General features: G+C 43.2%; 1 protein-coding gene across 2 annotated transcripts in view; it reads right to left on the reverse strand.

Annotated features, from left to right (window-relative positions):
• The window catches only part of MAIP1 (matrix AAA peptidase interacting protein 1), a 218,935-nt gene that overhangs the window by 26,070 nt on the left and 169,282 nt on the right, over positions 1 to 23,583 (reverse strand). For both annotated transcript variants that reach the window (XR_012333017.1, XR_012333016.1), the window contains one exon: positions 12,929 to 12,977. The gene's annotated coding sequence lies outside the window, so the exon portion shown is untranslated. The remainder of the gene's footprint in view (positions 1 to 12,928; positions 12,978 to 23,583) is intronic.

A 23,583-nucleotide genomic window follows, 5' to 3' on the forward strand; every position in this document is an offset into this window, starting at 1 on the left:
ATTATTCTCTTTTGTGACATGAGACAGTAAACCCTGTACTATTGGCGGAATGGAGCATTTTTCCTGTTAGAATAACTGTCTTTCTTTCTGACGCTTTTGAAGGCAAGCGAAGAGGAGAAGTTATTGGTGCTTTCTTTTTTCGTCTAAAACTGTTTTATTCGAAGTAATATTTTGATCACCTTTTATAAGCTGCATTGTCCTTTCTAATCAGAAACCATTTATCTACACAACAGTAAAATCCTTGCCATATTTAGGAAAGCCAGGGAAAGGCAAGGGGAATGGGCGATAAAGAGCAGGGCTGAGATGCTGGATGCAGTATTGTGAAATTCGGAGCACTCCTACAACCCACGAAACAATACTCCAGAGACCTGAATCAGTTAACCACCCACACGGGTTGCGTCAGACTCATTCTCAGGAAGCAGCCATATAGGCAGACAGCATTTACTGTTTAAAAATTATACTTCTTCAAAAGGAAACTAAGCTGCTCCTAATGCCATGTGTGTTATTACATCTCATTTTCTCTCACTGGATGCAGAAAAATATGGAAAATATTATATTTGCAAGTTAAATATATTTAATATTTAAATCCTGAAATATTATATTTAAAACCCTATTTAATTTGCTTATATTAATTCAATATGTATTGAGATTCTATTAGGTCATTGTAGATAGTTGTTAAGGAGGGTGTAATGGTTAAAAAATATGTCTTGCTCTCAAGGAGCTTAAAATCTTGTACATAGTTTTAATAATATTCGTGACCAGGTTAATTCTGCAAGTCCCATTTTGCATAGTCATATTAGGAAATTAAAAATTCGAGTGTCAGTTTGAAGATAGGTATATATCAGCATCCTTTCTTTAAATAAAACCTTGCCTGCATCATGTTGATTGTGCTTTGATACAAGAATTACAATAGCTTGCTAGGGAAACGTGCCTCTGTCATGTGATCTAGTTTTCTCTCTGTTCGTTGTCCAAAATTCCAACTGGGGAAAGACTGAATTGTAAACAAACGGTTACAGAAAACTTTCAGAAGGGCAGTGACCATTCCTTCACATCTTTTCTTCTGAGCTGGTGTTCTTGTCACTTGGTCTGTGCAGCACAGATCCGGCAGCCTAAATTATACTTGTAGCTCTTGCCATACTTGAATAGGCACACTTGAATATTGAATGGAAAATGCTGAGTGTTCAGGCTGGAATGAATGACTTCTTACATTGTGAAGCTACTTGCTAACTATCAATACATATACACTACAGGAAAAGACTTCCCTTCCCTTCCCCCCATTCCTATGGCCTGAGTCCCCCTACAATGCCCATCTCCATGCCCTTAGCATGGGACCTAGAGAAAGTCCTTTGAAATATTTTATTTTTTTCCCTATTCTTTCCAAGAGTCAACCTTGGTGTTTCTGTAATCCAACTCTAGCAGTTGTTCTGTGTTTATGGGACAAGCTGCACAAGGGCGCAAATTTCAGCAGCGTGAAAATCCAATTTCCCCAGTGTCCTCTGGCAGCTGGGGGTGTGGTAACATTACACTCATCATGGGATGACCTGCTGACTACTTTTAAAAACATTTATCAGCACCTAGTTCAACGCCTGGCATGGAACTGCAGATTTCTGTGCACTTTGTCCCATTTAATTCTTATTTCAACCCAGGGATGTAGACATGATAATATCCCCATTTTACGGATGGGGGTGAGGGTACTGAGTTCGAAGGAGATTGGATGACTTGGCCACATGGACACTTAAATCCAGATCTCCAGAGCCACTTAACTATAGCTCAACTTTGTCTCCCGTTTATAACCTAAGAACAAAATTGAGCCTGAAATATGAAAAATCAGTCAACTACGTGCCTTTGAATCCATAATAGGAAGGGAGCCAGGGGTGCACTTTTCCCTCAAGTTTTCTAAACAACGTAAAAAAAAAAACCTCATCTATTTTAGCCTGAACATTGTAATATAACATTTCAGCATTTTCCATTAAAACCGAGAAATTACCACATATCCAAGTAAACTAGAGAACGCTGTAATTGTTCATGTTTCAGAAATGTCATTGGATACGTTAGCAAAGAGGCTTGTATTCTACATGTCACAAATATTATTGTCTGAGTGGGTAAAATGCAGGGTTTTAAAATTCCTAAGCAGTGTTTTCAAGCGCTCCTATTGGCACTTCACGATCGCAGTTTCACTGGCTGTTCTGGTTGTTCCTTCCAGCTATCAAAGAAACCTGCCCATTTGTATTGGGTTGGCCAAAAAGTGCGTTCGGGTTTTTGAAAAACCCGAACGCACTTTTTGGCCAACCCAATATTTCTCCAGGGCTATCCCGCCAGCTTCCTGGGCTCCAAAGTTCTGGATCTCTGCATGTCCTTCCACATAAAGTCCTTCCACCTGTCCCTGTCTCTGTGTTTCCAGAGGAAGTATTACTTCCTCTAAATAATACTCCTGGTCTCTCCCCTGGGCCCCTTTTCACTCTTCCACGTGAGAGGAGGGGTAGTTATGTGATTGAGTGAGTTTGCAAGGAATTAACACCTATTGGTCATGCTCCCCGAATGTGTGGATAGAAGTTATTAAAACACTGCAAACACTGAAGGGTCCTTCTCTCTCTGTCATGAAGGGATGCAGCAATCCTCATTGAATGGTTTGCTCTGCAGACCCAAACTCTCTCTTTGAGAGGGAGTATTTGAAAGCCCAGCTTGGCCACCAGATTAAAGGCATGTTCTCCAATTGGTTTTAATTGTAATAAAACTAACATTTGACTCTTAATGTTCTTAAGTCTTAGCTCTCAGTTGACTGGAAGAAGAAGGTGTTATTTATTATCTCCCAGTCCCTCAAAGTAACCAATATTTCAACTCTCACATGTACCAATGCCAACTCCCAACAACCTGGAGCACCTGGAAAGCCAAAAGCAGAACTTGAGGTTTTCATCAGTTATTTGCTGCGATTAAATGCCACAGGACAATTACACTAAGAAGGTCGTGATAGCCATGCAGTCATTCACTCATTCATCTAATTTATGTTACCATCTACAAACTGAGGATCATGCCAGGTGATTAGGATATGAAGATGGTTAGGGCGTGCTGCCTGCCCTGAGGAATTTGTAGAATAGTGGGGAAGACAGGCAGGTAGCAGAGGTGATACTGTGATAAGATCAGTGATGTAACATGAGTATGTACAGGGACCACAGAAGCACAAACTCAGGCCCTGGGGTGAGGGGTTGGGGTGGGACAAGGTCAGGCCAGATCAGGAGGAGACATGAACTGAACCTTGAAGATGAAAAATAATTGGACAAACAGAGAAGGTCGGGGGCTTCCTTGGTGGCGCAGTGGTTGAGAGTCTGCCTGCCGATGCAGGGGACACGGGTTCGTGCCCCGGTCCGGGAAGATCCCACATGCCGCGGAGCGGCTGTGCCCGTGAGCCATGGCCGCTGGGCCTGCGCGTCCGGAGCCTGTGCTCCGCAACGGGAGAGGCCACAGCAGTGAGAGGCCCGCGTACCGCAAAAAAAAAAAAAAAAAAAAAAGAGAGAAGGTCGGGGGAGGGTGTAAGGCGAGGGGCTAAGGCTGTGCTCAGGGAAATAGCAAGGGTGCGATAGGTTTGGGAGTAAAAAGCCTGTGGAGACCTTGATGAGGCTGAAGAGCAGGTATAGTGGACATGTTGCATTCCATCAAGTCCAGCGTGGAGAGGGGAGAGGATTTTCCCCAGTAAATTTCATTGTCCCTGCTCCAGCCTGAACAGCGCTCTGGGGAATGGGATGTGCTAATGGGCTGAAGCCAAGATCATGGGGCAGAGCTCCACCCAAAGCACATGCAGAGGGAATTTGGGGGTGCAGTTCCAGGATGATTGGACGCAGGATGGCAGAGATGACCTGTGTCCACCATCAAGGAGATTAATTTCCACTGGGGCCAAAATAGCTGGGAGGTGGCCAGGGTCAGTCTTGCAGGATATTTCTGGGTGTGAAGCTTAGCTCTACCACATACTAGCTGAAAAACCTTTGACACCTTGCAGAGCCCCTCTTCACATCAGTTTCCTTCTCTGTAAAATGGAGGTAATAAAGCCTACTGCTCTGGGGTAATATAATTACAGTAGCAGGCAGATGCTAGGCATTTAGTTAGTAGAAACTGTTGACATTAGCTTTGGTTAATAATAATTTTTGTTAACATAACCTTGGTGCCATTCTAGCTTTTCTCAGTCCCTTCTCATTCTGTGACCTCTCACTCATACGTGAGCGAAGGTTTTAGTACAGTGTGTGTCATCTTCTGCCTTGTGACAACTGCCACAAAACTTAGGGACTCAAAACAACAATGACTTACTGTTTCTCACAAGTCTGTGAGCTGACTGGAGCTCAGCTAGATGGTTCTCCTGCTGGTCCCACTTAGGGTCTCTCCTGCCACTATCAGCGGACAGGAGCTGGAACATTCGAGGCTCCGGGGTGAGAGCCAGAAGGATGGATGCAGATGGGGCACTGCGATGGCCAGATCTCTCCTTCTCCTCAAGTGATCTCAGGACTCCTCCCCTTCACTTAGCTTCTCCATGCGGTCTGTTCATCAGGGCGCCAAATTTCTTGGTGGATCAGGTTTTTTTTAAATACAAAAGTGGAAGCTGCTAGGATTTTGTAAGGCTTAGACTCAGAACAGCCCCATGCTATTGGTAAAGCACCCAGATTCAAGATGAGAGGGCTTGGAATGTTCACACAAAATTCCAAGACCGGGAGGCAAGGTTAATGAAAGCCTCTTTGAGAGACCAGCTGCTTCAAGAAGACTTTACTTTTTGTAGAGCACAGGTCTATGGCCTATTTTCCAAAATTCTTGGAGTCAGATATTTTTCATAATTCAGATTTTTTTAGATTTTAGAGAAGAACTATGAAGCGTATGCTGTGTATTTTATCACATGCCCAGGAGAGTCTGAGGCAGCACCCCATAACCAAGCACCTTAATGATTCTGTAATAAAATGTATGACTCAAGTGGAGTAACTACAGGCTACAAATAGCCTCAGAGAAGGTCAGATCAAGTTTTGGCGTTTTCAGAGATTTTTGGATTTTAAATTGTGAGTAAATTATTATGAACCTGTATTTTGATTCAAAATAAGCTTTTAAAGATACAATAAATTTCTCCTCTCTTGGGCATATACCTGCTGTCAGTTTGGGTCCTCTGGGAAGCAGACATCAAAACAGAATTAGAAGCGTGAGCAATCTGGGGGAAATGCCTGTTGAAAGGTGCAGGGGAGAGGGAACTAGAGCAGGCAGGGAGGGCCTTCAGACCACGAGGCAGGTCTGATGTCCATGCAGGGGCAGGGGGTGGAGGGAGGTTGGGCAGGAAGATTCTTAGCAGCAGGGTAACACTGAGAAATTTGGGCTCATCCAGTGGGGAGCTCCATCCAGAGCAAAGGTTGCCTCTCATGTTGGCATTGGCGGTAACAGCCAGACCTGGTCTCCCTGCCCTGATTGGTCACTGGCTGGGAGATGCCTAGGAAGTGAGCAGCCGGCACTGCGCATCCTTGGAGGCCATCAGTCAGCTCCTGGCCTTGGGCAGGTTCTCCTGGGAAGGGAGATCTGAGCTTGTGCTCTGTGGTTGCCACCATCCTTCCTCAGCTTCCACAGATTTAGTTCCTCTGGTTCTTAGTTTCCAGTTAACACAGTGCTCTTCAGGAATGCGTCCTCCATGTAACTGGCGGGTGGGGGGGTGAGGGTGGGGTCAGTTCCCATTTCAGGACTATCCAGTTAGTCCATCAGCCACACTGTATTGCTTCTATGCCCTCTTCCAAGTCTATCCAAATAGGGTGATTTTACAAGTTCTCCTTCCTTGGTTTTCTTTGATGTCAGACTGGACAATAATTTACAGCACAAATCAAGAAGGGATATCTCTGAGAGAGAAGCCCCCAAAGGCCTGGAAGGGCTGTGTGTGTGTGTGTGTGTGTGTGTGTGTGTGTGTGTGTGTGTGTGTTTTGGGGTGGGGCGGGGTGGGGGCAGGACAGGCGGCACAGAACTTGGCAAACGTGGGGTACCTTTCAGATCAGTGAATCTTCCTTGTGGCTTTTAGGACTCTGTCCCATCTCTCCATCCCTCAGCAAACCTCTGCTCCACACATAGCTGTGGAGTGGGCGATGCATGAACGGTAATGCCAGCACCACCTAATCACCCAATCCTTCATAGTGCCGATCCCATGACATGCACAGCCGTGGTCCCCTTCCCTGCTCTTGTGCTCCCTGGAGACAATCAGCTTAAGGCTAATCAAGTGCATCTTACAGAGCAGGGAGCCCAGAGGGAATGTGCCCCAAATCCCCAGCTAGTGACAGAACTGGGACCGACTCTCATCCCAGCCCTTTTCCATTGCCCTGCTCTGCCCCTCCCCTCCTCATATTAGGAAATTCACTCCCACTTCAGACCTAAGGTGCTAGTGGCGGAGCTGTTATTTTAGCAGTGTCTGAAAGGTCCAATGGTAACCAAAAATTAAAAGTCACACTTCTCTTTAAATAATTATTCCAAAGACCCCTTTAAAAATACATTGGATCTTCCTGCCAGATTAGAAGTCCTGGGGAGTCTTCCAAGGACTTCTTGGCCCCTGCGTGTTCTGCACACTCCCAGTGTTTTCTACTAAATTCCACATTCTCTCAGTCAGTAGACTGTTCTCACAGATATTTATGAAATCTTCTAAGGCAGTCATGCGGCACATGGCTAGGAGTTGCGAAGAGTGCAAAAGAGGTCTCAGAAACAACTCTCACCAAATCTCCGACCAGTTTTTCTAAGATGTGGGTAGATAAGTATCTTCTACATGTGGTCAGCCATGCAGAGTGGACAAACTGGCTTAACCGCTCTGAGTGTGCTTTTGTAGAGCTTAATGTGATAATCCAATAAAACTTATAGCAAAGTTAGTCTGACACATATAGTGGTATACATAATAGTTATTGTCCTACGTGGTAATTACGCATAAATGAAAGCAGTCCCCATAAATGCCTATAATTAGATTTGGAATTCCTCCTTGGGTGGAGGAAATGGATAGAGAATCTAGAAAATGCTATTGCATGTTTCATACATTACAGAGCTTTTTTCTTAAAGAAAAATTACCCTCAGCTAGCTGCTCTGATGTCCATTTTGTGACAGAGTTCTAAATCCATCAGCACATGATCAGTAATTTTTTTTCTCTCAGCTGCTTCTCTAGGATTAGAGAGGTAAGGAGGAAGGGGGTGAAAGGCACCACAAGGCTCCTTGGAAGCTGAGCACACGGTTCTGCTATCACAATAGGAGGATTTTCAGAAGAGGCAAAGAAAAACTACTTGTAGTATGGGAGAAAGTGATTAAAATGAGTATAATTTTTAAACAGATGAGTCAAATTTCTAGTTTTTATCTTTGTTTGGTTCATCTTCTCATAAACTCTGCTCTGTGCTGGTGCTGATTGAATTCTTGATGCTGTGAGTCACTTGGTCCCCGTAGCCATATTCAGGACCACACAGTGGGAAGACCGCGGTCTCTTTTTTTGTAGTTCTCTTGCAACTGGGGCTCAATAGCCATTTAAGACATATTTGTTGAGCATCTGCCCTGTGCCAGCACAGGGTTGGGGCTGGAGATAAGGGTGAATCAAGCAAGGTCACTGTTCTCAAGTAGGCCGCATCCTAATGGAAGAACAAGCCACGTAAGGAGATAGCCACGACATACCTGTGAAGAGTCATAGTGGAGGTGGGAATGCTGTGGGGACACAGGGCAGAGATTGGAAGACCTATGCAAAGAAGGTAAGACCAGGATGGAACTTGGTGTCAGGGTTTTCAATATAGAAAAGGAAAGAAGGGGGATTTCCCTGGTGGTGCAGTGGTTAAGAATCTTCCTGCCGATGCAGGGGACAGGGGTTTGAGCCCTGGTCCGGGAAGATCCCACATGCTGCGGGGCAACTAAGCCCGTGCGCCATAACCACTGAGCCTGCGCTCTAGAGCCTGTGAGCCAAAGCTACTGAGCCCACATGCCACAACTACTGAAGCCCACGTGCAGCAATGAAGAGCCCATGCAGCCAAAAATCAATGAATAAAATAAATTTATTTTTAAAAAAAAAAGAAAAGGAAAGAAGGGCCTCCCACCCTGACTGAGGGGGCACGGAGACACGAAGGCCACCCAGGAGGCAGTGAGGAGCTGGTGTGGGGGAAGATGTGGGAGATGAAGCTGGACAGCTACTATGCTGGGAAGGGCCCTGGACACCTTGAAAAGGGTTTGGACCACCCTTTGAAGGCAACAGGCAATGGGGCGTGAGTCCCATGCTAATGATCTGGGGCTAGGTTCCCCGAATTGGGCCCATGTGGTCAGATCTTGGAGCAGCCTCTTCTGTGGGATCCGTGCAAGAGTCCAGCTGCTCCTGGCTCTTCATCCTCTTCTTTCCACCTGTTCCTCACTCGAACTTGTGTGGCCAGCTGGAGGGGGTGGAGGAATCCATGCAAACAACCGTCCGTGCCAGCGCGTCATCCTTCACACCACCGGTTCCCAGGCCAGAATCTCCAGCAGTTGCCACTGCTTCCCCAGGGAGCCCAGACAGTTGTCGTTTTTGGCACGTGGAACTGGTGGAGATTTGCTATTCCTTCTGTCTCTGGCTTACTCAGCTCTCTGGCTTCCTAGGAAAAAACTCAAGTGGACTTAGGAACTGATTTTCTTTATGTCTTTAGTTGTAGAAGATCTTTTCTGGTAGGTTCTGGTCTTCTTCTGCAGATAGTTGTGATTTTGGTGTACCCCTGAGGGGAGGTGAGCTCAGGGTCTTTCTACTCCGCCATCCTGGCTGATCTCTCAGTAGCTGATTTTGAGGAAGTCTGAGCTCAGAATCAGAGAGAGGTCCCAGACTAGCAAGTGAACTCTAATTCCCACCTGCACCCCAGATGCTTGGGACCCTTTTTAGAATAGTCAAAGCCTTCCACAGTCAGAGATAAAAGACTGACCCCCACAGGAGCCTGGGGGAACCATTATCCACTATAAATGAGTTTCAGTCTCACCAAATTATTTCCTTTCATGTAATGTGGAGGAAGAGTCAGAATTTTAAAAGCACAGGGCAGTGAAGTTGAAAGGAAGAGACAGTTCCCAATAGATGCCATGCACTGTGTTAGGTAGCTTATATATATTACATAAACTAATTCTCACCACAAGCCCAATAAGATGGGTATTACAGTTCTCATTTTGTGAAAGAAGAAATTAATGCTCAGAAAATTTATCTAACTTGTTTAAATGAAGCTTGAGATTCCAGAGTTGTCTACCTGGATGATCCTGGGGGAGAAAAGGAGAGTATGGACTCATTGGGGACCAACTTCTTTGCTGTGTAGGCAACGAGAGACAGGTTGTCCCAAGGGCTTGGGGGCACTGGTGGCCTGATTTAAAGGAGCTTGCGTTTCAGTTGGGCATGAAATCCTAGGAGCTAATGACATCTGGCATTTAGTTAAGCACAAAACTGTCAAGGACTAATCATAGAATCTTAGAACTAGCGGATTTGTGTTACAAATTATCTTATCCAATCCTCATTTCACTGATAGGGAAACCAAGGCCAAAAGAATGGAAACGATTTGCTAGGATTAGATCATTTGTGAAAGAGCCGTGATGAGAGCCTCAGTCCTTACCAGCTGAGTGAAAATATTCACTGCCTCCTCAATAGATAATCTACCTAACTGTACCATGCAGCTTTTAGGCCATGTTTCTGCTTCTGCCAGTAAAGCCATTGGCAGACCGAGGCCTGGCTCGGGGCGCCTTGTGGGGGACATGGTGGATCTTGAGCGCCTGACAAGGTCAGGAGAGGGGGAAAAACAGGAACGAGGGACAGCAGCTATAGTTTTTCCTAAGTTTTAGTCCTGACCATGAAGTTTACAACAAATAAATGCCCTCCAGAAACAGTGGTAACTCTCCTTCGAAAAGCGTTTAACATTTCCAAAATAATTTTGATGTCTAATCTGTAAGGCCAGCAGTCCGGGGAAGGGCCCAGGGAGCCAGACGGAACCCCCGCCAAAGTGGCTGATGCAACCGACACCTGACATTGCAGGCCCGGGACTTCCCACTCGGCCCCGGTCTTCCCGCTCCCCGAGGGGCGGAACCAACGGCTCTGAGGCTGATGCAACCGACACCTGACGTTGCCACAACACCCGAGAGATTTACCAAAAAAGAGCTGCCTCACACAGCAAACGCCTCCCCTGCGTCCACCCCTATACATTTTGTTCGTGCCCACACCCGGGCACGACTTCTCTGGCCCCTTTCTCTCGGACCAGTGAACCTCGCCCGGGAGCGTTCCCAAATAAAGCTTGTTTAAGCTCTCCTCAGTTTTTGGTGCCATTCCTTACATAATCAAGTTCAATAAAAAGGATTTTTTGTCTATATTTGTAATGTCTCTGAGGTCTAATGACCAAATTAGGGTGTTCCAAGGCAGTCGTGGGATATGTGCTGAGACTAAAACCTTATGTATGTCATTAAATTTGATGTCCATATAAGTTATTTGTAATTGTGGAGCAGGTGAAGTTGTTTTCCTGGCTGCCAATTGTCTCATGTTGTTTCTCTCTACCTCTGGGGAAATTTCTCAGAATAAGACACAAAACTCACTCATTCTGAAGTGTAAATAGCTAATGATGCTTAAAGTAATATTTCTCCTAGGAGTATTTTCATTTTAACATTTAAGTCAGATAAATTATGCTTTATTGGAGAAACAACAGGCTTTATTTCAAGGAGGAAGAGAACCTTCTAAGAGCAGAACATTCCTAGTGCTTCTGAAATCTCACTATATAGGTGGTCCTTTAGGCTTTCAGCCAGAGGAGTCCTTTCTGCTCGCAAAAGTCATAGCTACCAATTAGTTAACATAAATCAAATGTCTAGACTTTACTAATGCTGTGAGTAGATAATAATAACGGGTTAAAATTTATTGAATGTTTACTAGGCACCAGGCATTTAAAGAAGCACTTTACATCTGAAATTAATTTCATCCTCCCAACTCCCTGTGAGGTAGATAGTATTATCATCTCGATTTTATAGATAAGGAATTCAAGTTTATAGAGGTGAGGTAAGCTGTTCAGGAAGCTTTAGGTGTTCCCGTTTCACAACTGAGAAAACTGAGGCTCTTAATTACTCTTTACTCCCTTGCTCCTAGGTTCTCCAACTCTAATTACCACAGAAAAGAGTATCTGTTTCTTTTTATTTTATTTTGTTTTGAGATTCTGTGTTCTATGTGATGTTTAGTAACAGGCTAAGTCATTACATCTGAAATGAATACAAATAAGTCCAATTTGGCACATGTTCCGAAACCAAATTGATAAGGGCAGTATTCTATGAGGTTCCTTTGTGGACATATGTGACTACATTGTTTCTTAAACGGACATGGAAACGATGATGATTATAATCTTTTGAAAAATTCATGATTGAACCAGATTCAACTTAATTATGAGATTTGCCTTATGAGGTTGTGTGTACAAGTCATCAAGCAAAAGAAAGAACAGAAGGTCATAGAATTCACATCCGTGCAAGCATATGGATTAGTGTTTAAATACACACACACACACACACACACACACACACACAGACATTTCCACACATCTGGCTTGATCCAGAAAGAATCAGGAAATTCAAAGTTAAAATACAAACCCTTTTTATTTGTGTACTGTCTGAAGAAATATCATGGAATGTTATGGAAACAAAACTCTAAGCATGGCCGTGGGACAGATAGTCCAATTAAAAGCTAAATGAATAGCAGGGCCCAAACCCTGTGAATGGTAATTAAGACCAAGGGTCTGAATCTCCCTCTACCCCCCAGGTCTTCCCTTTTTATATAGGACAAGTGACTGAAGTGGGGCCATCACAGAGACTCAGGCTGCATGCTTGTTGTGGAGACAATAACTTTTTTGCATAACGTTCAGAAAGAAATGAAAAAATTATCATTTTATTGTGGTTTTGTGCTAGACCCCTGACTTTTTACCTTGATCAACCATACATGAGGCTTTCTTTATGGACACAAGGTATTGAGAACTCTCAGAAAACAAAAGTGTCAACAGGCTTCACTTTAGGCTTTTTATCTGGCATAATGTAAGCATGCAATTAAATTTGGGGAACCATCCATTTGACAAGCAAATAACTCATTTCACAAATGTATACTGAGTTCCTAACATGTGCCAGGGACTGTTCTAGTCTCATGGGATACAGCAGAAAACAAAATGGAAAAATCTTTTCTCTGATGCAATGAAGACTATATTCTAGTAAACAGTACATAAATAAATACATAGACTATATAGTGAGTTAAATGGTGATAAGTGTTCTGGTAGGCCGAACAATAGACCCCAAAGATGTCCACATCCTTACCTCTGGAACCTGTGGATAGTTACCTTATATGGCAAAAGAAACTTTGCAGATATAACTAAATTAAGGATCTTGAAGTGGGAAAGTATCCTGGATTATCCAAGTGGGCCCAGTGTAACTACAGGTTTCCTCATAAGAAAGAAGCAGTAGGGGCAGGACAGGAATAAAGACACAGACCTACTAGAGAATGGACTTGAGGATATGGGGAGGGGGAAGGGTGAGCTGTGACAAAGTGAGAGAGAGGCATGGACATATATACACTACCAAACGTAAGGTAGATAGCTAGTGGGAAGCAGCTGCATAGCACAGGGAGATCAGCTCGGTGCTTCGTGACCGCCTGGAGGGGTGGGATAGGGAGGGTGGGAGGGAGGGAGACGCAAGAGGGAAGAGATATGGGGACATATGTATATGTATAACTGATTCACTTTGTTATAAAGCAGAAACTAACACACCATTGTAAAGCAATTATACTCCAATAAAGATGTAAAAGAAAAAAAGAAAGAAGCAGGAGAATCAGAGAGAAGGAGATGTGGTGATGGAAGCAGAGGTCAAGGTGATGTGGGGCAACAAGCCAAGGAATGCAGGCAGCCAGTAGAAGCTGGGAAAGGTTAGGGCAGAAATTCTTCCCTAGAGCTTCCAGAAGGAATGCAGCTCCGCCTACCTTAATTTGCAGCTCTGTGAAACTGACTTCAGACTTCTGACCTCCAGAACTGTAAGAGAATAAACTTGTGTTGTTTTAAGCCACTAAATCCGGGGTAATTTATTACAGCAACAATAGGAAACTAATACCAATGGAATGGGAAAAAAAAAGGGAGGGGGATAGAAAATTTCCAGGCGGAGGAGCCAGGGGGCAGAGAATGGTTGCAATTTAAAACAGAGTGAACAGGGCGAGTGTGCCAGCTTGCATTTTCTAAAGATGGGTAACACAGTATCTCCCATCCCATATGCTTTCCTTCCAATGTAACTTTGTTAGTCCTTCCATCAGAAAAGTGGGAGTCTGTGTTCCTCCTCTTGAACCTAGGTGTGTCTGTGACTATTTTGAAAGGGATACTGTGTTACTTCTGAGACTAGATCATAAAAGGTGATACGGCATCTCTTTGGGATACCCACTCTTGGAACTCAGTCAGCAAACTATAAGGAAGCCCAGTGAGCCACACAGATATACCATTCACAGGTGTTCTGAATGAGGTACTAGCTGACGGGCAACATTAACTGCCAGACATGTGAGTGGGTGAGCCTCCAACTCCCAGCTGTCATGTCACACTCAGACTTGAAGGTCCAGTCACTGTGGACCGAGAAAGGCCATCTTCACTGTGCTCGTTCTGAATTCCTGGTGCACAGAATCCTTGAGCATAATAAAACAGTGGTTATTTAATCACCAAGTTTTGAGGTTGTTTGTTATGCCATAAAAGTAACTGAAATAGAAGGCCACATTGAGAAAGTAACATTTAAGCAAAAGCCTAAAGGAGGTAAGTGAGCATTGACGATATCTAGTGGAAGATTATTCAAGACCCTATGGGAGAGCGCCTGGCAGGTGCCAGGAACAGTTAGGGGGCTGCTGTGGCTAAGGCACCAGCAAGTAAGGGGGAAAGTGGTGGAAAATGACTTCAGAAATGTACTGGAGGAGTGCAACTGTGTAGGTCCTTGGAGGCCATTGAAAGAGTTTGGGCCTTTCCTCTGATTGAAACGGGAAGCTACTGGCAGGTTTTGAGGAGATAGCAGAATGATCTGACTTACATTTACAGAAGATCATTCCAACTGCTATGTTCAGAATTGACTGTGGTGGGGCAAGGGTGGAGGGGACATTCTTCTGATAAAGGAGAGAGACTTGGACCACGACGGTAACCATAGAAATGGTAGGGAGTGGTGGCATTTGCACATATTTTGAAGGTAGAGTCAACAGGTATTTAAGATATATATTGAACGTAGAGGTCCTGTGATAGATATGAAAGGAGTGAAGAAAAGAGAATGATTACAAAGATTTACCTAAAGAACTAGAAGAATGTAGAGTTGCCATTTAGGAGATAGGAAAATGTTAAGAGAGACTCAGAGGGAAAATCATGCGGGCTGTTGATGGACAGGTTAGGCAGCCAAGGGAGAGGTATAGGCTGGAGACATAAATCTAAGTGTACTCAGCCTTGAGATTGGCTGAGCTCTCCAAGGGCATAATTGAAGAAAGAAGAGGTCTGTAGACTAAGCCCTGGGGCACTCTGATTTTAGGGGTCAGGGAGATAAAAAGAACCCGTAGCAGAGACTGAAACAGAGCAGCCTAAGATAGGAGGAAGACCAGGAAAGAAGTGTGGTTTCCTGGAAGGCACTTAAAGAAGTGTTTCAAGGAGGAGGGGGTGATCCGCAACACAAATGATGAGATCAAGCAAGATGAGACCTGGGAAGGAACCATTAGCTCTTGCAATGTTGGAGTCATGGGTGACAGTGGAAGTTGTGATGGAAAATGAATGAATGAATGAATGAATACTGGCCAACGGGTTTTACGTGGGTACTTTTCCTTTTAAAGAATCTGGGATATTTTCCTTCCAGAAAACAAGAAGGAATAAAACCCCCTCAAAAACCCCAAAAGTACTCTGAGGTAGCCAAGGCATCAGCTGAGTGCATTCAGATGTTGTCAAGCTGAGCTCTAGACACAGTGATACTCTAAGGGATCAGAGCCTCCAGGAGGATAGGCTATGGTGAAAATCACAGTCTTAAGCAAGAGTCAGTCATACCCTTTGTTTGTTGCCAGGAAGTCTCAACCTTCCTTCCAAAGTGAAGATAATTTAGCCTCCTGGTTAAGAACACAGCCTCTGCAGTGAGTCTGCCTATATTTAAACCTTGATTTCACTAGTTACTAGCCAAGTGGGTAGCTTATTTAGGTCTCAAATTCCTCACGGGTGAGATGGGGCTGTTAGCAACATTCAGCACATATGGTGGTGTGAGGAATGGGTTATATCAAACACGAACAGCTTCTGGTTCATGGAAAACTTTCAGTGAATGTTAGCTGTTATTCCTATTAATTAATATCCAGGGAGAAGAGGAGGCTTTTGTACTGGCCCAAGGTAAATCAGTGCTACACAGACAAGTTTAATAAACTCATCTTTGTGAGAGTAAGATTAGCTGGCTTAGCTCTAATGGGTATTTTCTCAAGTTGCAGGACTTTATAGTCTCTGGTAACACTGAACATCCTTTGTTATACTAGAATTGAACCAGTAAAGAGAGGGGGGCTGCCATTTTTAACCTTTGTATTTTACTCTCAGGATCAAAATACACAATAAGGAACTTTACAAATGGCAAAGTATTGTGCAGATATGTCAGTGTTGGTTTGTTGCCAAGACATTGTGACTTTGATGTTGACCCTTCAGAGTTCCACTGTCCCAGACTTTGACCACCCGTGCCCTCTCCCAACCCCACTGCTAGTACACATACCCACTTAGTATGAGCTGTTTGGCTGGTGGAAATTATCAGAAAACGTCTATACTCCAAATGGAGTGAATGAAAAATGCTTGAGAAGGCTAGAAAGGAACACCCAGAACTGCAAAAACATTCCTTAAAAAATCTAAAAAGTCTGAGTTGTTTTCAAATTTAGTATCCCTAACATGTCCACGTGGTGTAATCCTGGACTTTTGAAAATATGCATTGCCCTAATGAAAAAATGAAAAGGGAATGACAAAGGCAGCAAATAGTGATCCTCACTCAACTTCCACACATGGAAACAATTGTCCAAATTATGGCAAAACCTGGCAATCCCACATTGGCCTCATTATTCATTTGAGAACAAAATCATAGAGCACAGAAAAGTCATCCTTGATGTACGTTTTGATGCGTTTACATCTCCAAATTACTTTTTGCCTGTCGTTGTATTTCAATTAAAAGCTAGAACCCCCCTCCAAAAAAAATCAGATTTCTGAGACCAAGGAAAACCATGAGACCATAATCCCAGTGATTCAAATAAACCCTTTGAATTCTTGCTTCAGTTTCTTCACATTTTACAAGGAAGCCTCTGTAGCTGAGAGAAAAGAGTAAGAATGAATATGGAAGGCAAGCATCCACCAACATCTCCACCAGGAAAACTGTACACACCCCAAGGTTCCAGCCCTTGTTTCCACATAAGAGAGGAAATTTGGGAAACACTGATTTCTAAGTCCTTGCGACTCAAAGTGTGGAAAATGGACCAGAAGCATCAGCATCACCAGGGGCTTGTTAGAAATGCAGAGTTTCAGGTCCTACCCCAGAGCTTCTGAATCAGAACCTGCATTTTAACCATCTCCCCAAGTGATTTGCTTGCATATTAAAGGTTGAGAAAACATCTCTAAGAAACTCTCACCACTTGAGGAGCTTCCAAACTGCTTGTTCAGCTTGGTGTGATCCTGCATTTGCAAAACCAGTCTTAGAGTCATGCAGGTGACTGACAGCTTTGAGGACATGGCTACAGCAAGTCCCATATCATTATGCGTAAATGTTCCTCCTTACCCATTAAAAAGGTTCAAAAGATACTGAGCTGGGCTCCCCTGGTGGCGCGGTGGTTGGGAGTCCGCCTGCCGATGTAGGGGACGCAGGTTCGTGCCCCGGTCCGGGAGGATCCCACATGCCGCGGAGCAGCTGGGCCCGTGAGCCATGGCCGCTGAGCCTGCGCGTCCGGAGCCTGTGCTCCGCAACGGGAGGGGCCACGGCAGTGAGAGGCCCGCGTAGCGCAAAAAAAAAAAAAAAAAAAAGATACCGAGCTGCCATATTCTACATAATGACCTTCCAAATTTCTTGGCACCAATCATCTTCTGAGAGACTCCAGTGCCTGCACATATTAAATTAAACCTACTTTTTTCACAAACTGTCCTTTGCTGCTGTCCTTTGCTGCTGACTTTCAAGCCATACCCCCTAAATGAGATTACTGGAGAAAATATATCAGGTGTAACATAGACAAACTATAGACAGGTACTTAAGGAAATAAGATTAAAACACCTTTGAGAGACAGGCCTAATTATTAACTGTGGTATTGTTTCTGAGTTCATTGAATTTGTGATTTTCAAATGTTCTGACAGGGTAGGGAAAGAAGAAACACGAATCTACTTTGCGACTGCATTCATGTGCACACAGCTGGTGCCTTAACTATAGGGTCATGCGTAGAGTAGCTTTGTTTTTCTCATCTTGCAGGTGTTTTCTGAGGATGCATTAAGCAGAATTTCAATGAGGCGGAGAGCTCTACTCAGTGTATAAATTACACTTAAATCTTCTCAAAGCAAGTTCGAGCCGAATTGTCCTCCTCTGCTTACTTGAGGCTGTCTCTAAGGAAGCAATGGAAATGACACTTTTTAAGCCAGGCTCTCATAAATCAGGTGCTTCCACACTTTTTGAAGTGACAATAGAAAGGCAATTGGAAACCGTAATAGCAAAAGACACGGCTCCCAAACTATCGTCAGACTTTGGAGTGAGTAAAATGTATGACAGGAAAGATTGTGTGTGAACATTATTCACTGCACCAAGAGCCACTCAAAGGCACCTTCGGAGCAAAGATTAATGAAAGAGAATTCTCAGGAAGTAACATAATACAGAACCTCTTCCTCTCCCCCACCTACTTCTCCTTTGGGGAGATCCAGATTTAGCTTGGGACAAGATATACGATTCTGAAGGTGTGATGAAAGGCAAGTCATAGGTTACAATGCTATTACAGTGTAAGGGGCTCACCTCTGGACATACCGTTTGACATTTCTTAAACCAATTTGGATGTTCCCTTGGTGTTTAAGGGCCAAGAAGACAGCACTGATGAGTGAGTATCTAGATGTCTGGTGTCACTGCTACGTAGGTAACCAACACCCCAAGTTTAATGATCTCCAGTTTGATCTGAGTTTGATGCCCTGCTGGTGCCATTCTCAATCCATCAAATTGTCAAATGCAAGACCTACCTTCTTGACACTTGCATTAATATTCTTTGTTCAACAGAATTGATCATGGACTCTTTGAAGAGTCAGCCCAGAGTTATTGCTTAAGAAAAAAGCATGGAAGGAAGACTGATTTCATCTGTCAGTCTACACTTATAAGCAGCTTAGATTTTCCTCTGAAGAATGGAGAACCTAAAAAGATCTTTCTAAATACTGTGGCCGAGGCACCATGTCCCTAGGCATTCTAGCAACCCACCTCCTTAAAAAAGTGGGATGGTGGGGCTTCCCTGGTGGTCCAGTGGTTAAGGCTCTGTGCTCCCAATGCAGGGGGCACGGGTTTGATCCCTGGTTGGGGAACTAAGATCCCACATGCTGCATGGTACAACCAAAAAAATAAAATAAAATTTTAAAAAGTGGGTTGGTGATCTGAGAATGGAAGGCTCCACAGTTTCATAATTGAATGCCACTATACTGTCTGGTAGCTGAGTGGTGTGGGTCATTTTCTAATCAACAAAAGTTTGTGGTTCCCAACATTTTTGAGCATTAGGACTCTTTTTTTAATAGATTATTTTTTAGATCAGTTTTAAGTTCACAACAATTCTGAGCAGAAGGAACAGAGGTTTCCCATATAACTCTGCCCCTGCACATGTATAGCCTCTCGCATTATCAACATCGCCCACCAAAGTGATACATTTGTTATAATTGATGAACCAATATCGACACATCATTATTGTCCAAAGCCCATAGTTTAAACAGGGTTCACTCCTGGTATTGTACATTCAAACAAGTTTATAATGACAGGTATCCACCACTACAGTATCATATGGAGAGGACTCCTTTTTAAAAAGAATATTTTGTTAAAAAAAAATTTTACTTGAAAACATTTTTAAACACAGAAAATTTACAGAATAAGAAGAAAATGAAGGACTAGTTACCCAGATTTGTTTTGTTTTTATGAACATTTTTGCTCACTTACTTTGTCATTTGTTCTCTTTTTTGCTATTTTTCAATATTGTATTTTTATGAACCAAAGAGAAATTATTGATCTATACGTCATAATCCTTAATCTTTAAATATTTAGTGTGTATTTCTTAAGAATAGTGGAGATTCTCTTACATAACCACAGTACAATGATCAACTTCAGTACATTTAACATCAATACAATATTTTTATCTAATCTATATCCATATCCAAGTTTTGTTTACATCCATATTCAATTGACCCAGTAATGCCATTTATAGCGTATTTCCCCATTCCTGTAAAGGATCCAAGCTAGGGTCAGGTGTGGCATTTAGTTGTCATGTCCCTTTAGCCTTCTTTAATTTGGGACCTTTCACAGCCTTTCTTTGTACTTTATGATATTAACATTTTTGGAAAAATAGAGTCTCTTCTCCATTTTTAATAGAATGTTCCTTATTTTGAGTTGTCTGACTAGATTCAGGTTATGCATTCTTGGCTGGATAGGAATACTATGTAGATGATATTGTGTTGGTATTTTTTTTAAAGCAGAAAGATAATTTGCTGATTCCCACATGATCTGAGTTTTTCTTTTATTTACTTGAGCCATAGGCAGGGCTTAGTGTGCATATAGATTTGTGAACACTTTGAAATTTCCACATGTTAGTGGCCCTTTGAGTGTTGAATCTTCTGTATCTTACCTTATTATTAATTCAGAAAAAAATCAGAAAGTGATATATCCAGAACATGTTATCTTAGTTCCTCATGTTGGCTTTTTTAGAGGGTTGATGCAGGAAATGTTTGAAGAACACCTTTGCAAATTTTGCAGAGCTGTAATTGACAACATTATCTATCGTGTTTTCAACCCTTCCCCTTAATAGGATCTAGTGATATTTATTTCTAGTATAAAGCTTACCCCTATAAAATAAAGATTCCCTTTCATTGAATAATTAGGGAGTGAAAGTCTCTATGAAATTTTTCTATTCTCTTTGGTTTTTTAGAGAGTTCAGGACTAAGTTTAGTGCTTAAATATTCTAATTCAATAAGAGTATATATAATTTTCCAAAGTGCTTTAAAATTTTACATTGACTTGTCCTGCCATTGATATATTGCAGTATCATAGGACTCGTGGCTTGGCAAGCAGAGTGTGGGTTGGATTTCAGTCTCATTTGTGCTTCTCATCTGACATCTAGTTTGGGCACAGCCTAAGCCATGGCCCTGGCTCAATCCTCCTCTGAATCTCTGGGACTGTTTTCCGGACAGTTCTTGGCCTCAGTCTGCACGGAGCAATCTCTGGCCCCCTTCCTGCCACCAGGCCAGAGTTGTGGATTTAGGCTTTGCTTCCAGGCCTGATGTTCTGATGCCTGTCATCCCCACTAGCTGGGCTGCCACCTTCACAGCCAGGATGGGGCTCTTGGGTCACCATCCCTGCCTGTCTCACCTGTGCTTGCCTCTTGTTCCCTTTGTTAATTCACACAAACTCATGCACGCCCGTATGAGTTGTGATCTCTTCCAAACTTTGTGAATTTGTTGATTACAGTGACCAGAACAACAGGGGCTGAGGCAAAATTTTCTCCCTGTTGCCTGAGCGCCAGAGTAATGTACTGAGGTATTAACTTGGATTTTGTTTTTGGTTCAAAAAAATTCAGCAAGAATGAGGACCCTTTGTGTTTTATTCTCTCTGTTTTCCTGTCTCTCTCTTTCCTAGAAGGGGTCAAGGCCTTTTGTACTTCTTGCCTCCGGGGTATTTGAAGAGCTGAAAGCAGACAGTGCTTGAAACAACCTTTCTTTCTGGCTTTCCTGAAAGTCTTGAGAATACTAAACAAGAATGTCCCCTGACGGGGAAGAGAATGGAGAGGAGGAGGTCAAAAAATGTCAGAGAGGATGAACCCTCTGTACAGCAGGATGGGTCCTCGGTCTCTGTTACAGTTCCCCGGAGGAGGTGGCAAGTTCTTTAAGGGGCATGTCCTCTGTGCCTAAGGAGACTGGACCCCAGGCACTGGAGCCCCAGTTTCTGTAGAATATTGTACCCAAACCTGGTATGGAAGGAGCAAAGCCCTTGGCTTGATTTTTTTTTTTTTTACATTGTACTTTTAAAATTATCCCACGGTAAAATTAACTTTTATCGTTTGGTGTACAGATCCATGAAGTTTAACACATATAAAGATTCATGTAATGAGGCTGCAGAACAGCTCCATCACCCCCAAAACTCCACTGTGCTGTCCCGTTATAGTCACACCTGTCCTCATGCAAAACCCCTGGTAACCCCTGATTCGTTTTCCATTATTAGAGTTTTGTCTTTGCAATACTGTCAAATAAATGGAACCACATAGCATGTATCCTTCTCAGACGGGTTCCTCTCACTGAACATAGTATCTTTGGGATTCATCCATGTTTGTGTGTGTGTGTGTCAGTAGTTCATTTTGCTTTATTGCTGAGTAGTATTCCACAGCATGGATGGATCCTTTCACCTGGTAAAGGACATTTGGGTTATTTTTGGCTTTTGGCTATCACAAATAAAGCTGCTATGAACATTCGTGTTCAGATTTTTGTATCAGCATAATGTTTCCTTTCTCTAGGGTAAATACCCAGGAGCGGGATTTATGCGTCATACAGAAGAGTATACTTAGCTTTATAAGAAACTGCGACATTGTTTCCCAGAGTAACTGTACCATTTGACATTTCCACCAACAATGTATGAGAGTTCTAGTTGTTCTACATCTTCATCAGCACTAGATATTGTCAGTATTTTTATTATGTCCATTGTAATAGTTGCAGTGGTTGGTTTTAATTGGCAGTTCCCTCATAAAGTCCCTGGATTTAAGGGTTCACATGGCCTCTGACAGTGGGCTTAATCAGCACTGACTAGTACGGAACAGAGGTGGAATGACTCCCCAGATATTTTATTGTAATGACTCTGGGGCTGAGGAGTGAGAAAAAAGGAGTGAAGAAAAAAATGACCAAGAATGAAACTCTCTACAAGTCAGCAGATGGGGTTTCTGAGTCAAATTTAACACAATTTAAATAAAATAAAGTGACAGTTCTTGCAAACCCAATTGTGGTGGAAATTCACACCCACTTCATGTGACTTATAGGTATCTCAAATCCATATATCCATAATTTTGTACACCTTACCTTGTGGTATATCACATGCCCAATTGCATTAGTATCCCTTGATTATAAAAACTCAGCAAAGTGCTTCAAAAGGATGATTTGAAGCATTCACATAATCACTAGCATAGGTACGCACCAGAATTCTGATTGGACACACAATATATCTTTGGACTTAGAACAATGGAAAAAACTGTAAACTAAGCAAATAAAGACAGTGAGAATCTAGGCCCAGGTGTTAATTAGTCAGTGTTGAATGAATTAAAGGCTACTTATCAGTTGCTGAGTGGTACAGAAGTCAGTCTCAAAGGTGCTAGGACTAAAAGATACTAGAATCCAAGTATTTTCGCAAGTAAGCCAAATGTCTTTCTTTGCTTGGCCCCTAACTGTAAGTATTACCTAAAGCTTTATTTTCAAGGATTCACTCTCACCATCCTCCCCTGGGGCTCTGTGAGTCTTCAGTGTGAGAATATATCTGTCACATTCCCCACTTCCCAATCCAGAAGACTTCTTATCTTATAATAAATAATTTGTCTGGTCTTTATCCCAGATTCCTGGTGTGGAGTTTCTAAAACCCTTGGAATTTGCTGAGTGATAGAAATGTCTTTGTTCTTCATGAACCCCTTGGATTACATCTGAGTTTATGCTAACGGGGTGACTCATGGTGGGCCCATAAGTAGCTTCAGGATGGGAGCTGGTCACCTGAAAGAACCACAACATGTTTAGAGGGTTGGAACTTTGAGCCAGTCCAACCTAGAGGTGGTGGGAGATGTGGAGGGAGAGGGAAGCTGGTGATTGGGCTAAAATCACACGGCCAATGTTCAATCAGTCATGGTTACGTAGTGAAATTGAAAGCAGCTCTTTTGCCCCTTTCCTGTTTGCCCATTTCTGTTTCCCTCTAACTTAAAAGACCCAAATTATAGGAATAAGATCCCTAAGCAATCGAAACTAACTCCTGACTTGTGCTCTCCTGAATGCACACCACGCCTTGTCTCACCTGTTGATTTTTTTCCTAGATAAAAAGAAGAATGAAGCAGTTAAAAAAATGACTAGCGGGCTTCCCTGGTGGCGCAGTGGTTGAGAGTCCGCCTGCCGATGCAGGGGACACGGGTTCGTGCCCCGGTCCGGGAACATCCCACGTGCGGCTGGGCCCGTGAGCCATGGCCGCTGAGCCTGCGCGTCTGGAGCCTGTGCTCCGCAACGGGAGAGGCCACGGCAGTGAGAGAGGCCCGCGTACCCAAAAAAAAAAAAAAAAAAAAAAAAAAGACTAGCTCTCTACCCGCAGAAGTCCCCTTAGCAATCCTGTAAGCAGACCACGCAGGCAAGATAACATCTGAAGAGTGTCAGCCAGTCTGCACTCAGTGGAGAATGACGCAGAATC

Source organism: Tursiops truncatus, chromosome 7, assembly GCF_011762595.2.
Source record: "Tursiops truncatus isolate mTurTru1 chromosome 7, mTurTru1.mat.Y, whole genome shotgun sequence".
NCBI classification, from domain to species: domain Eukaryota; kingdom Metazoa; phylum Chordata; class Mammalia; order Artiodactyla; family Delphinidae; genus Tursiops; species Tursiops truncatus.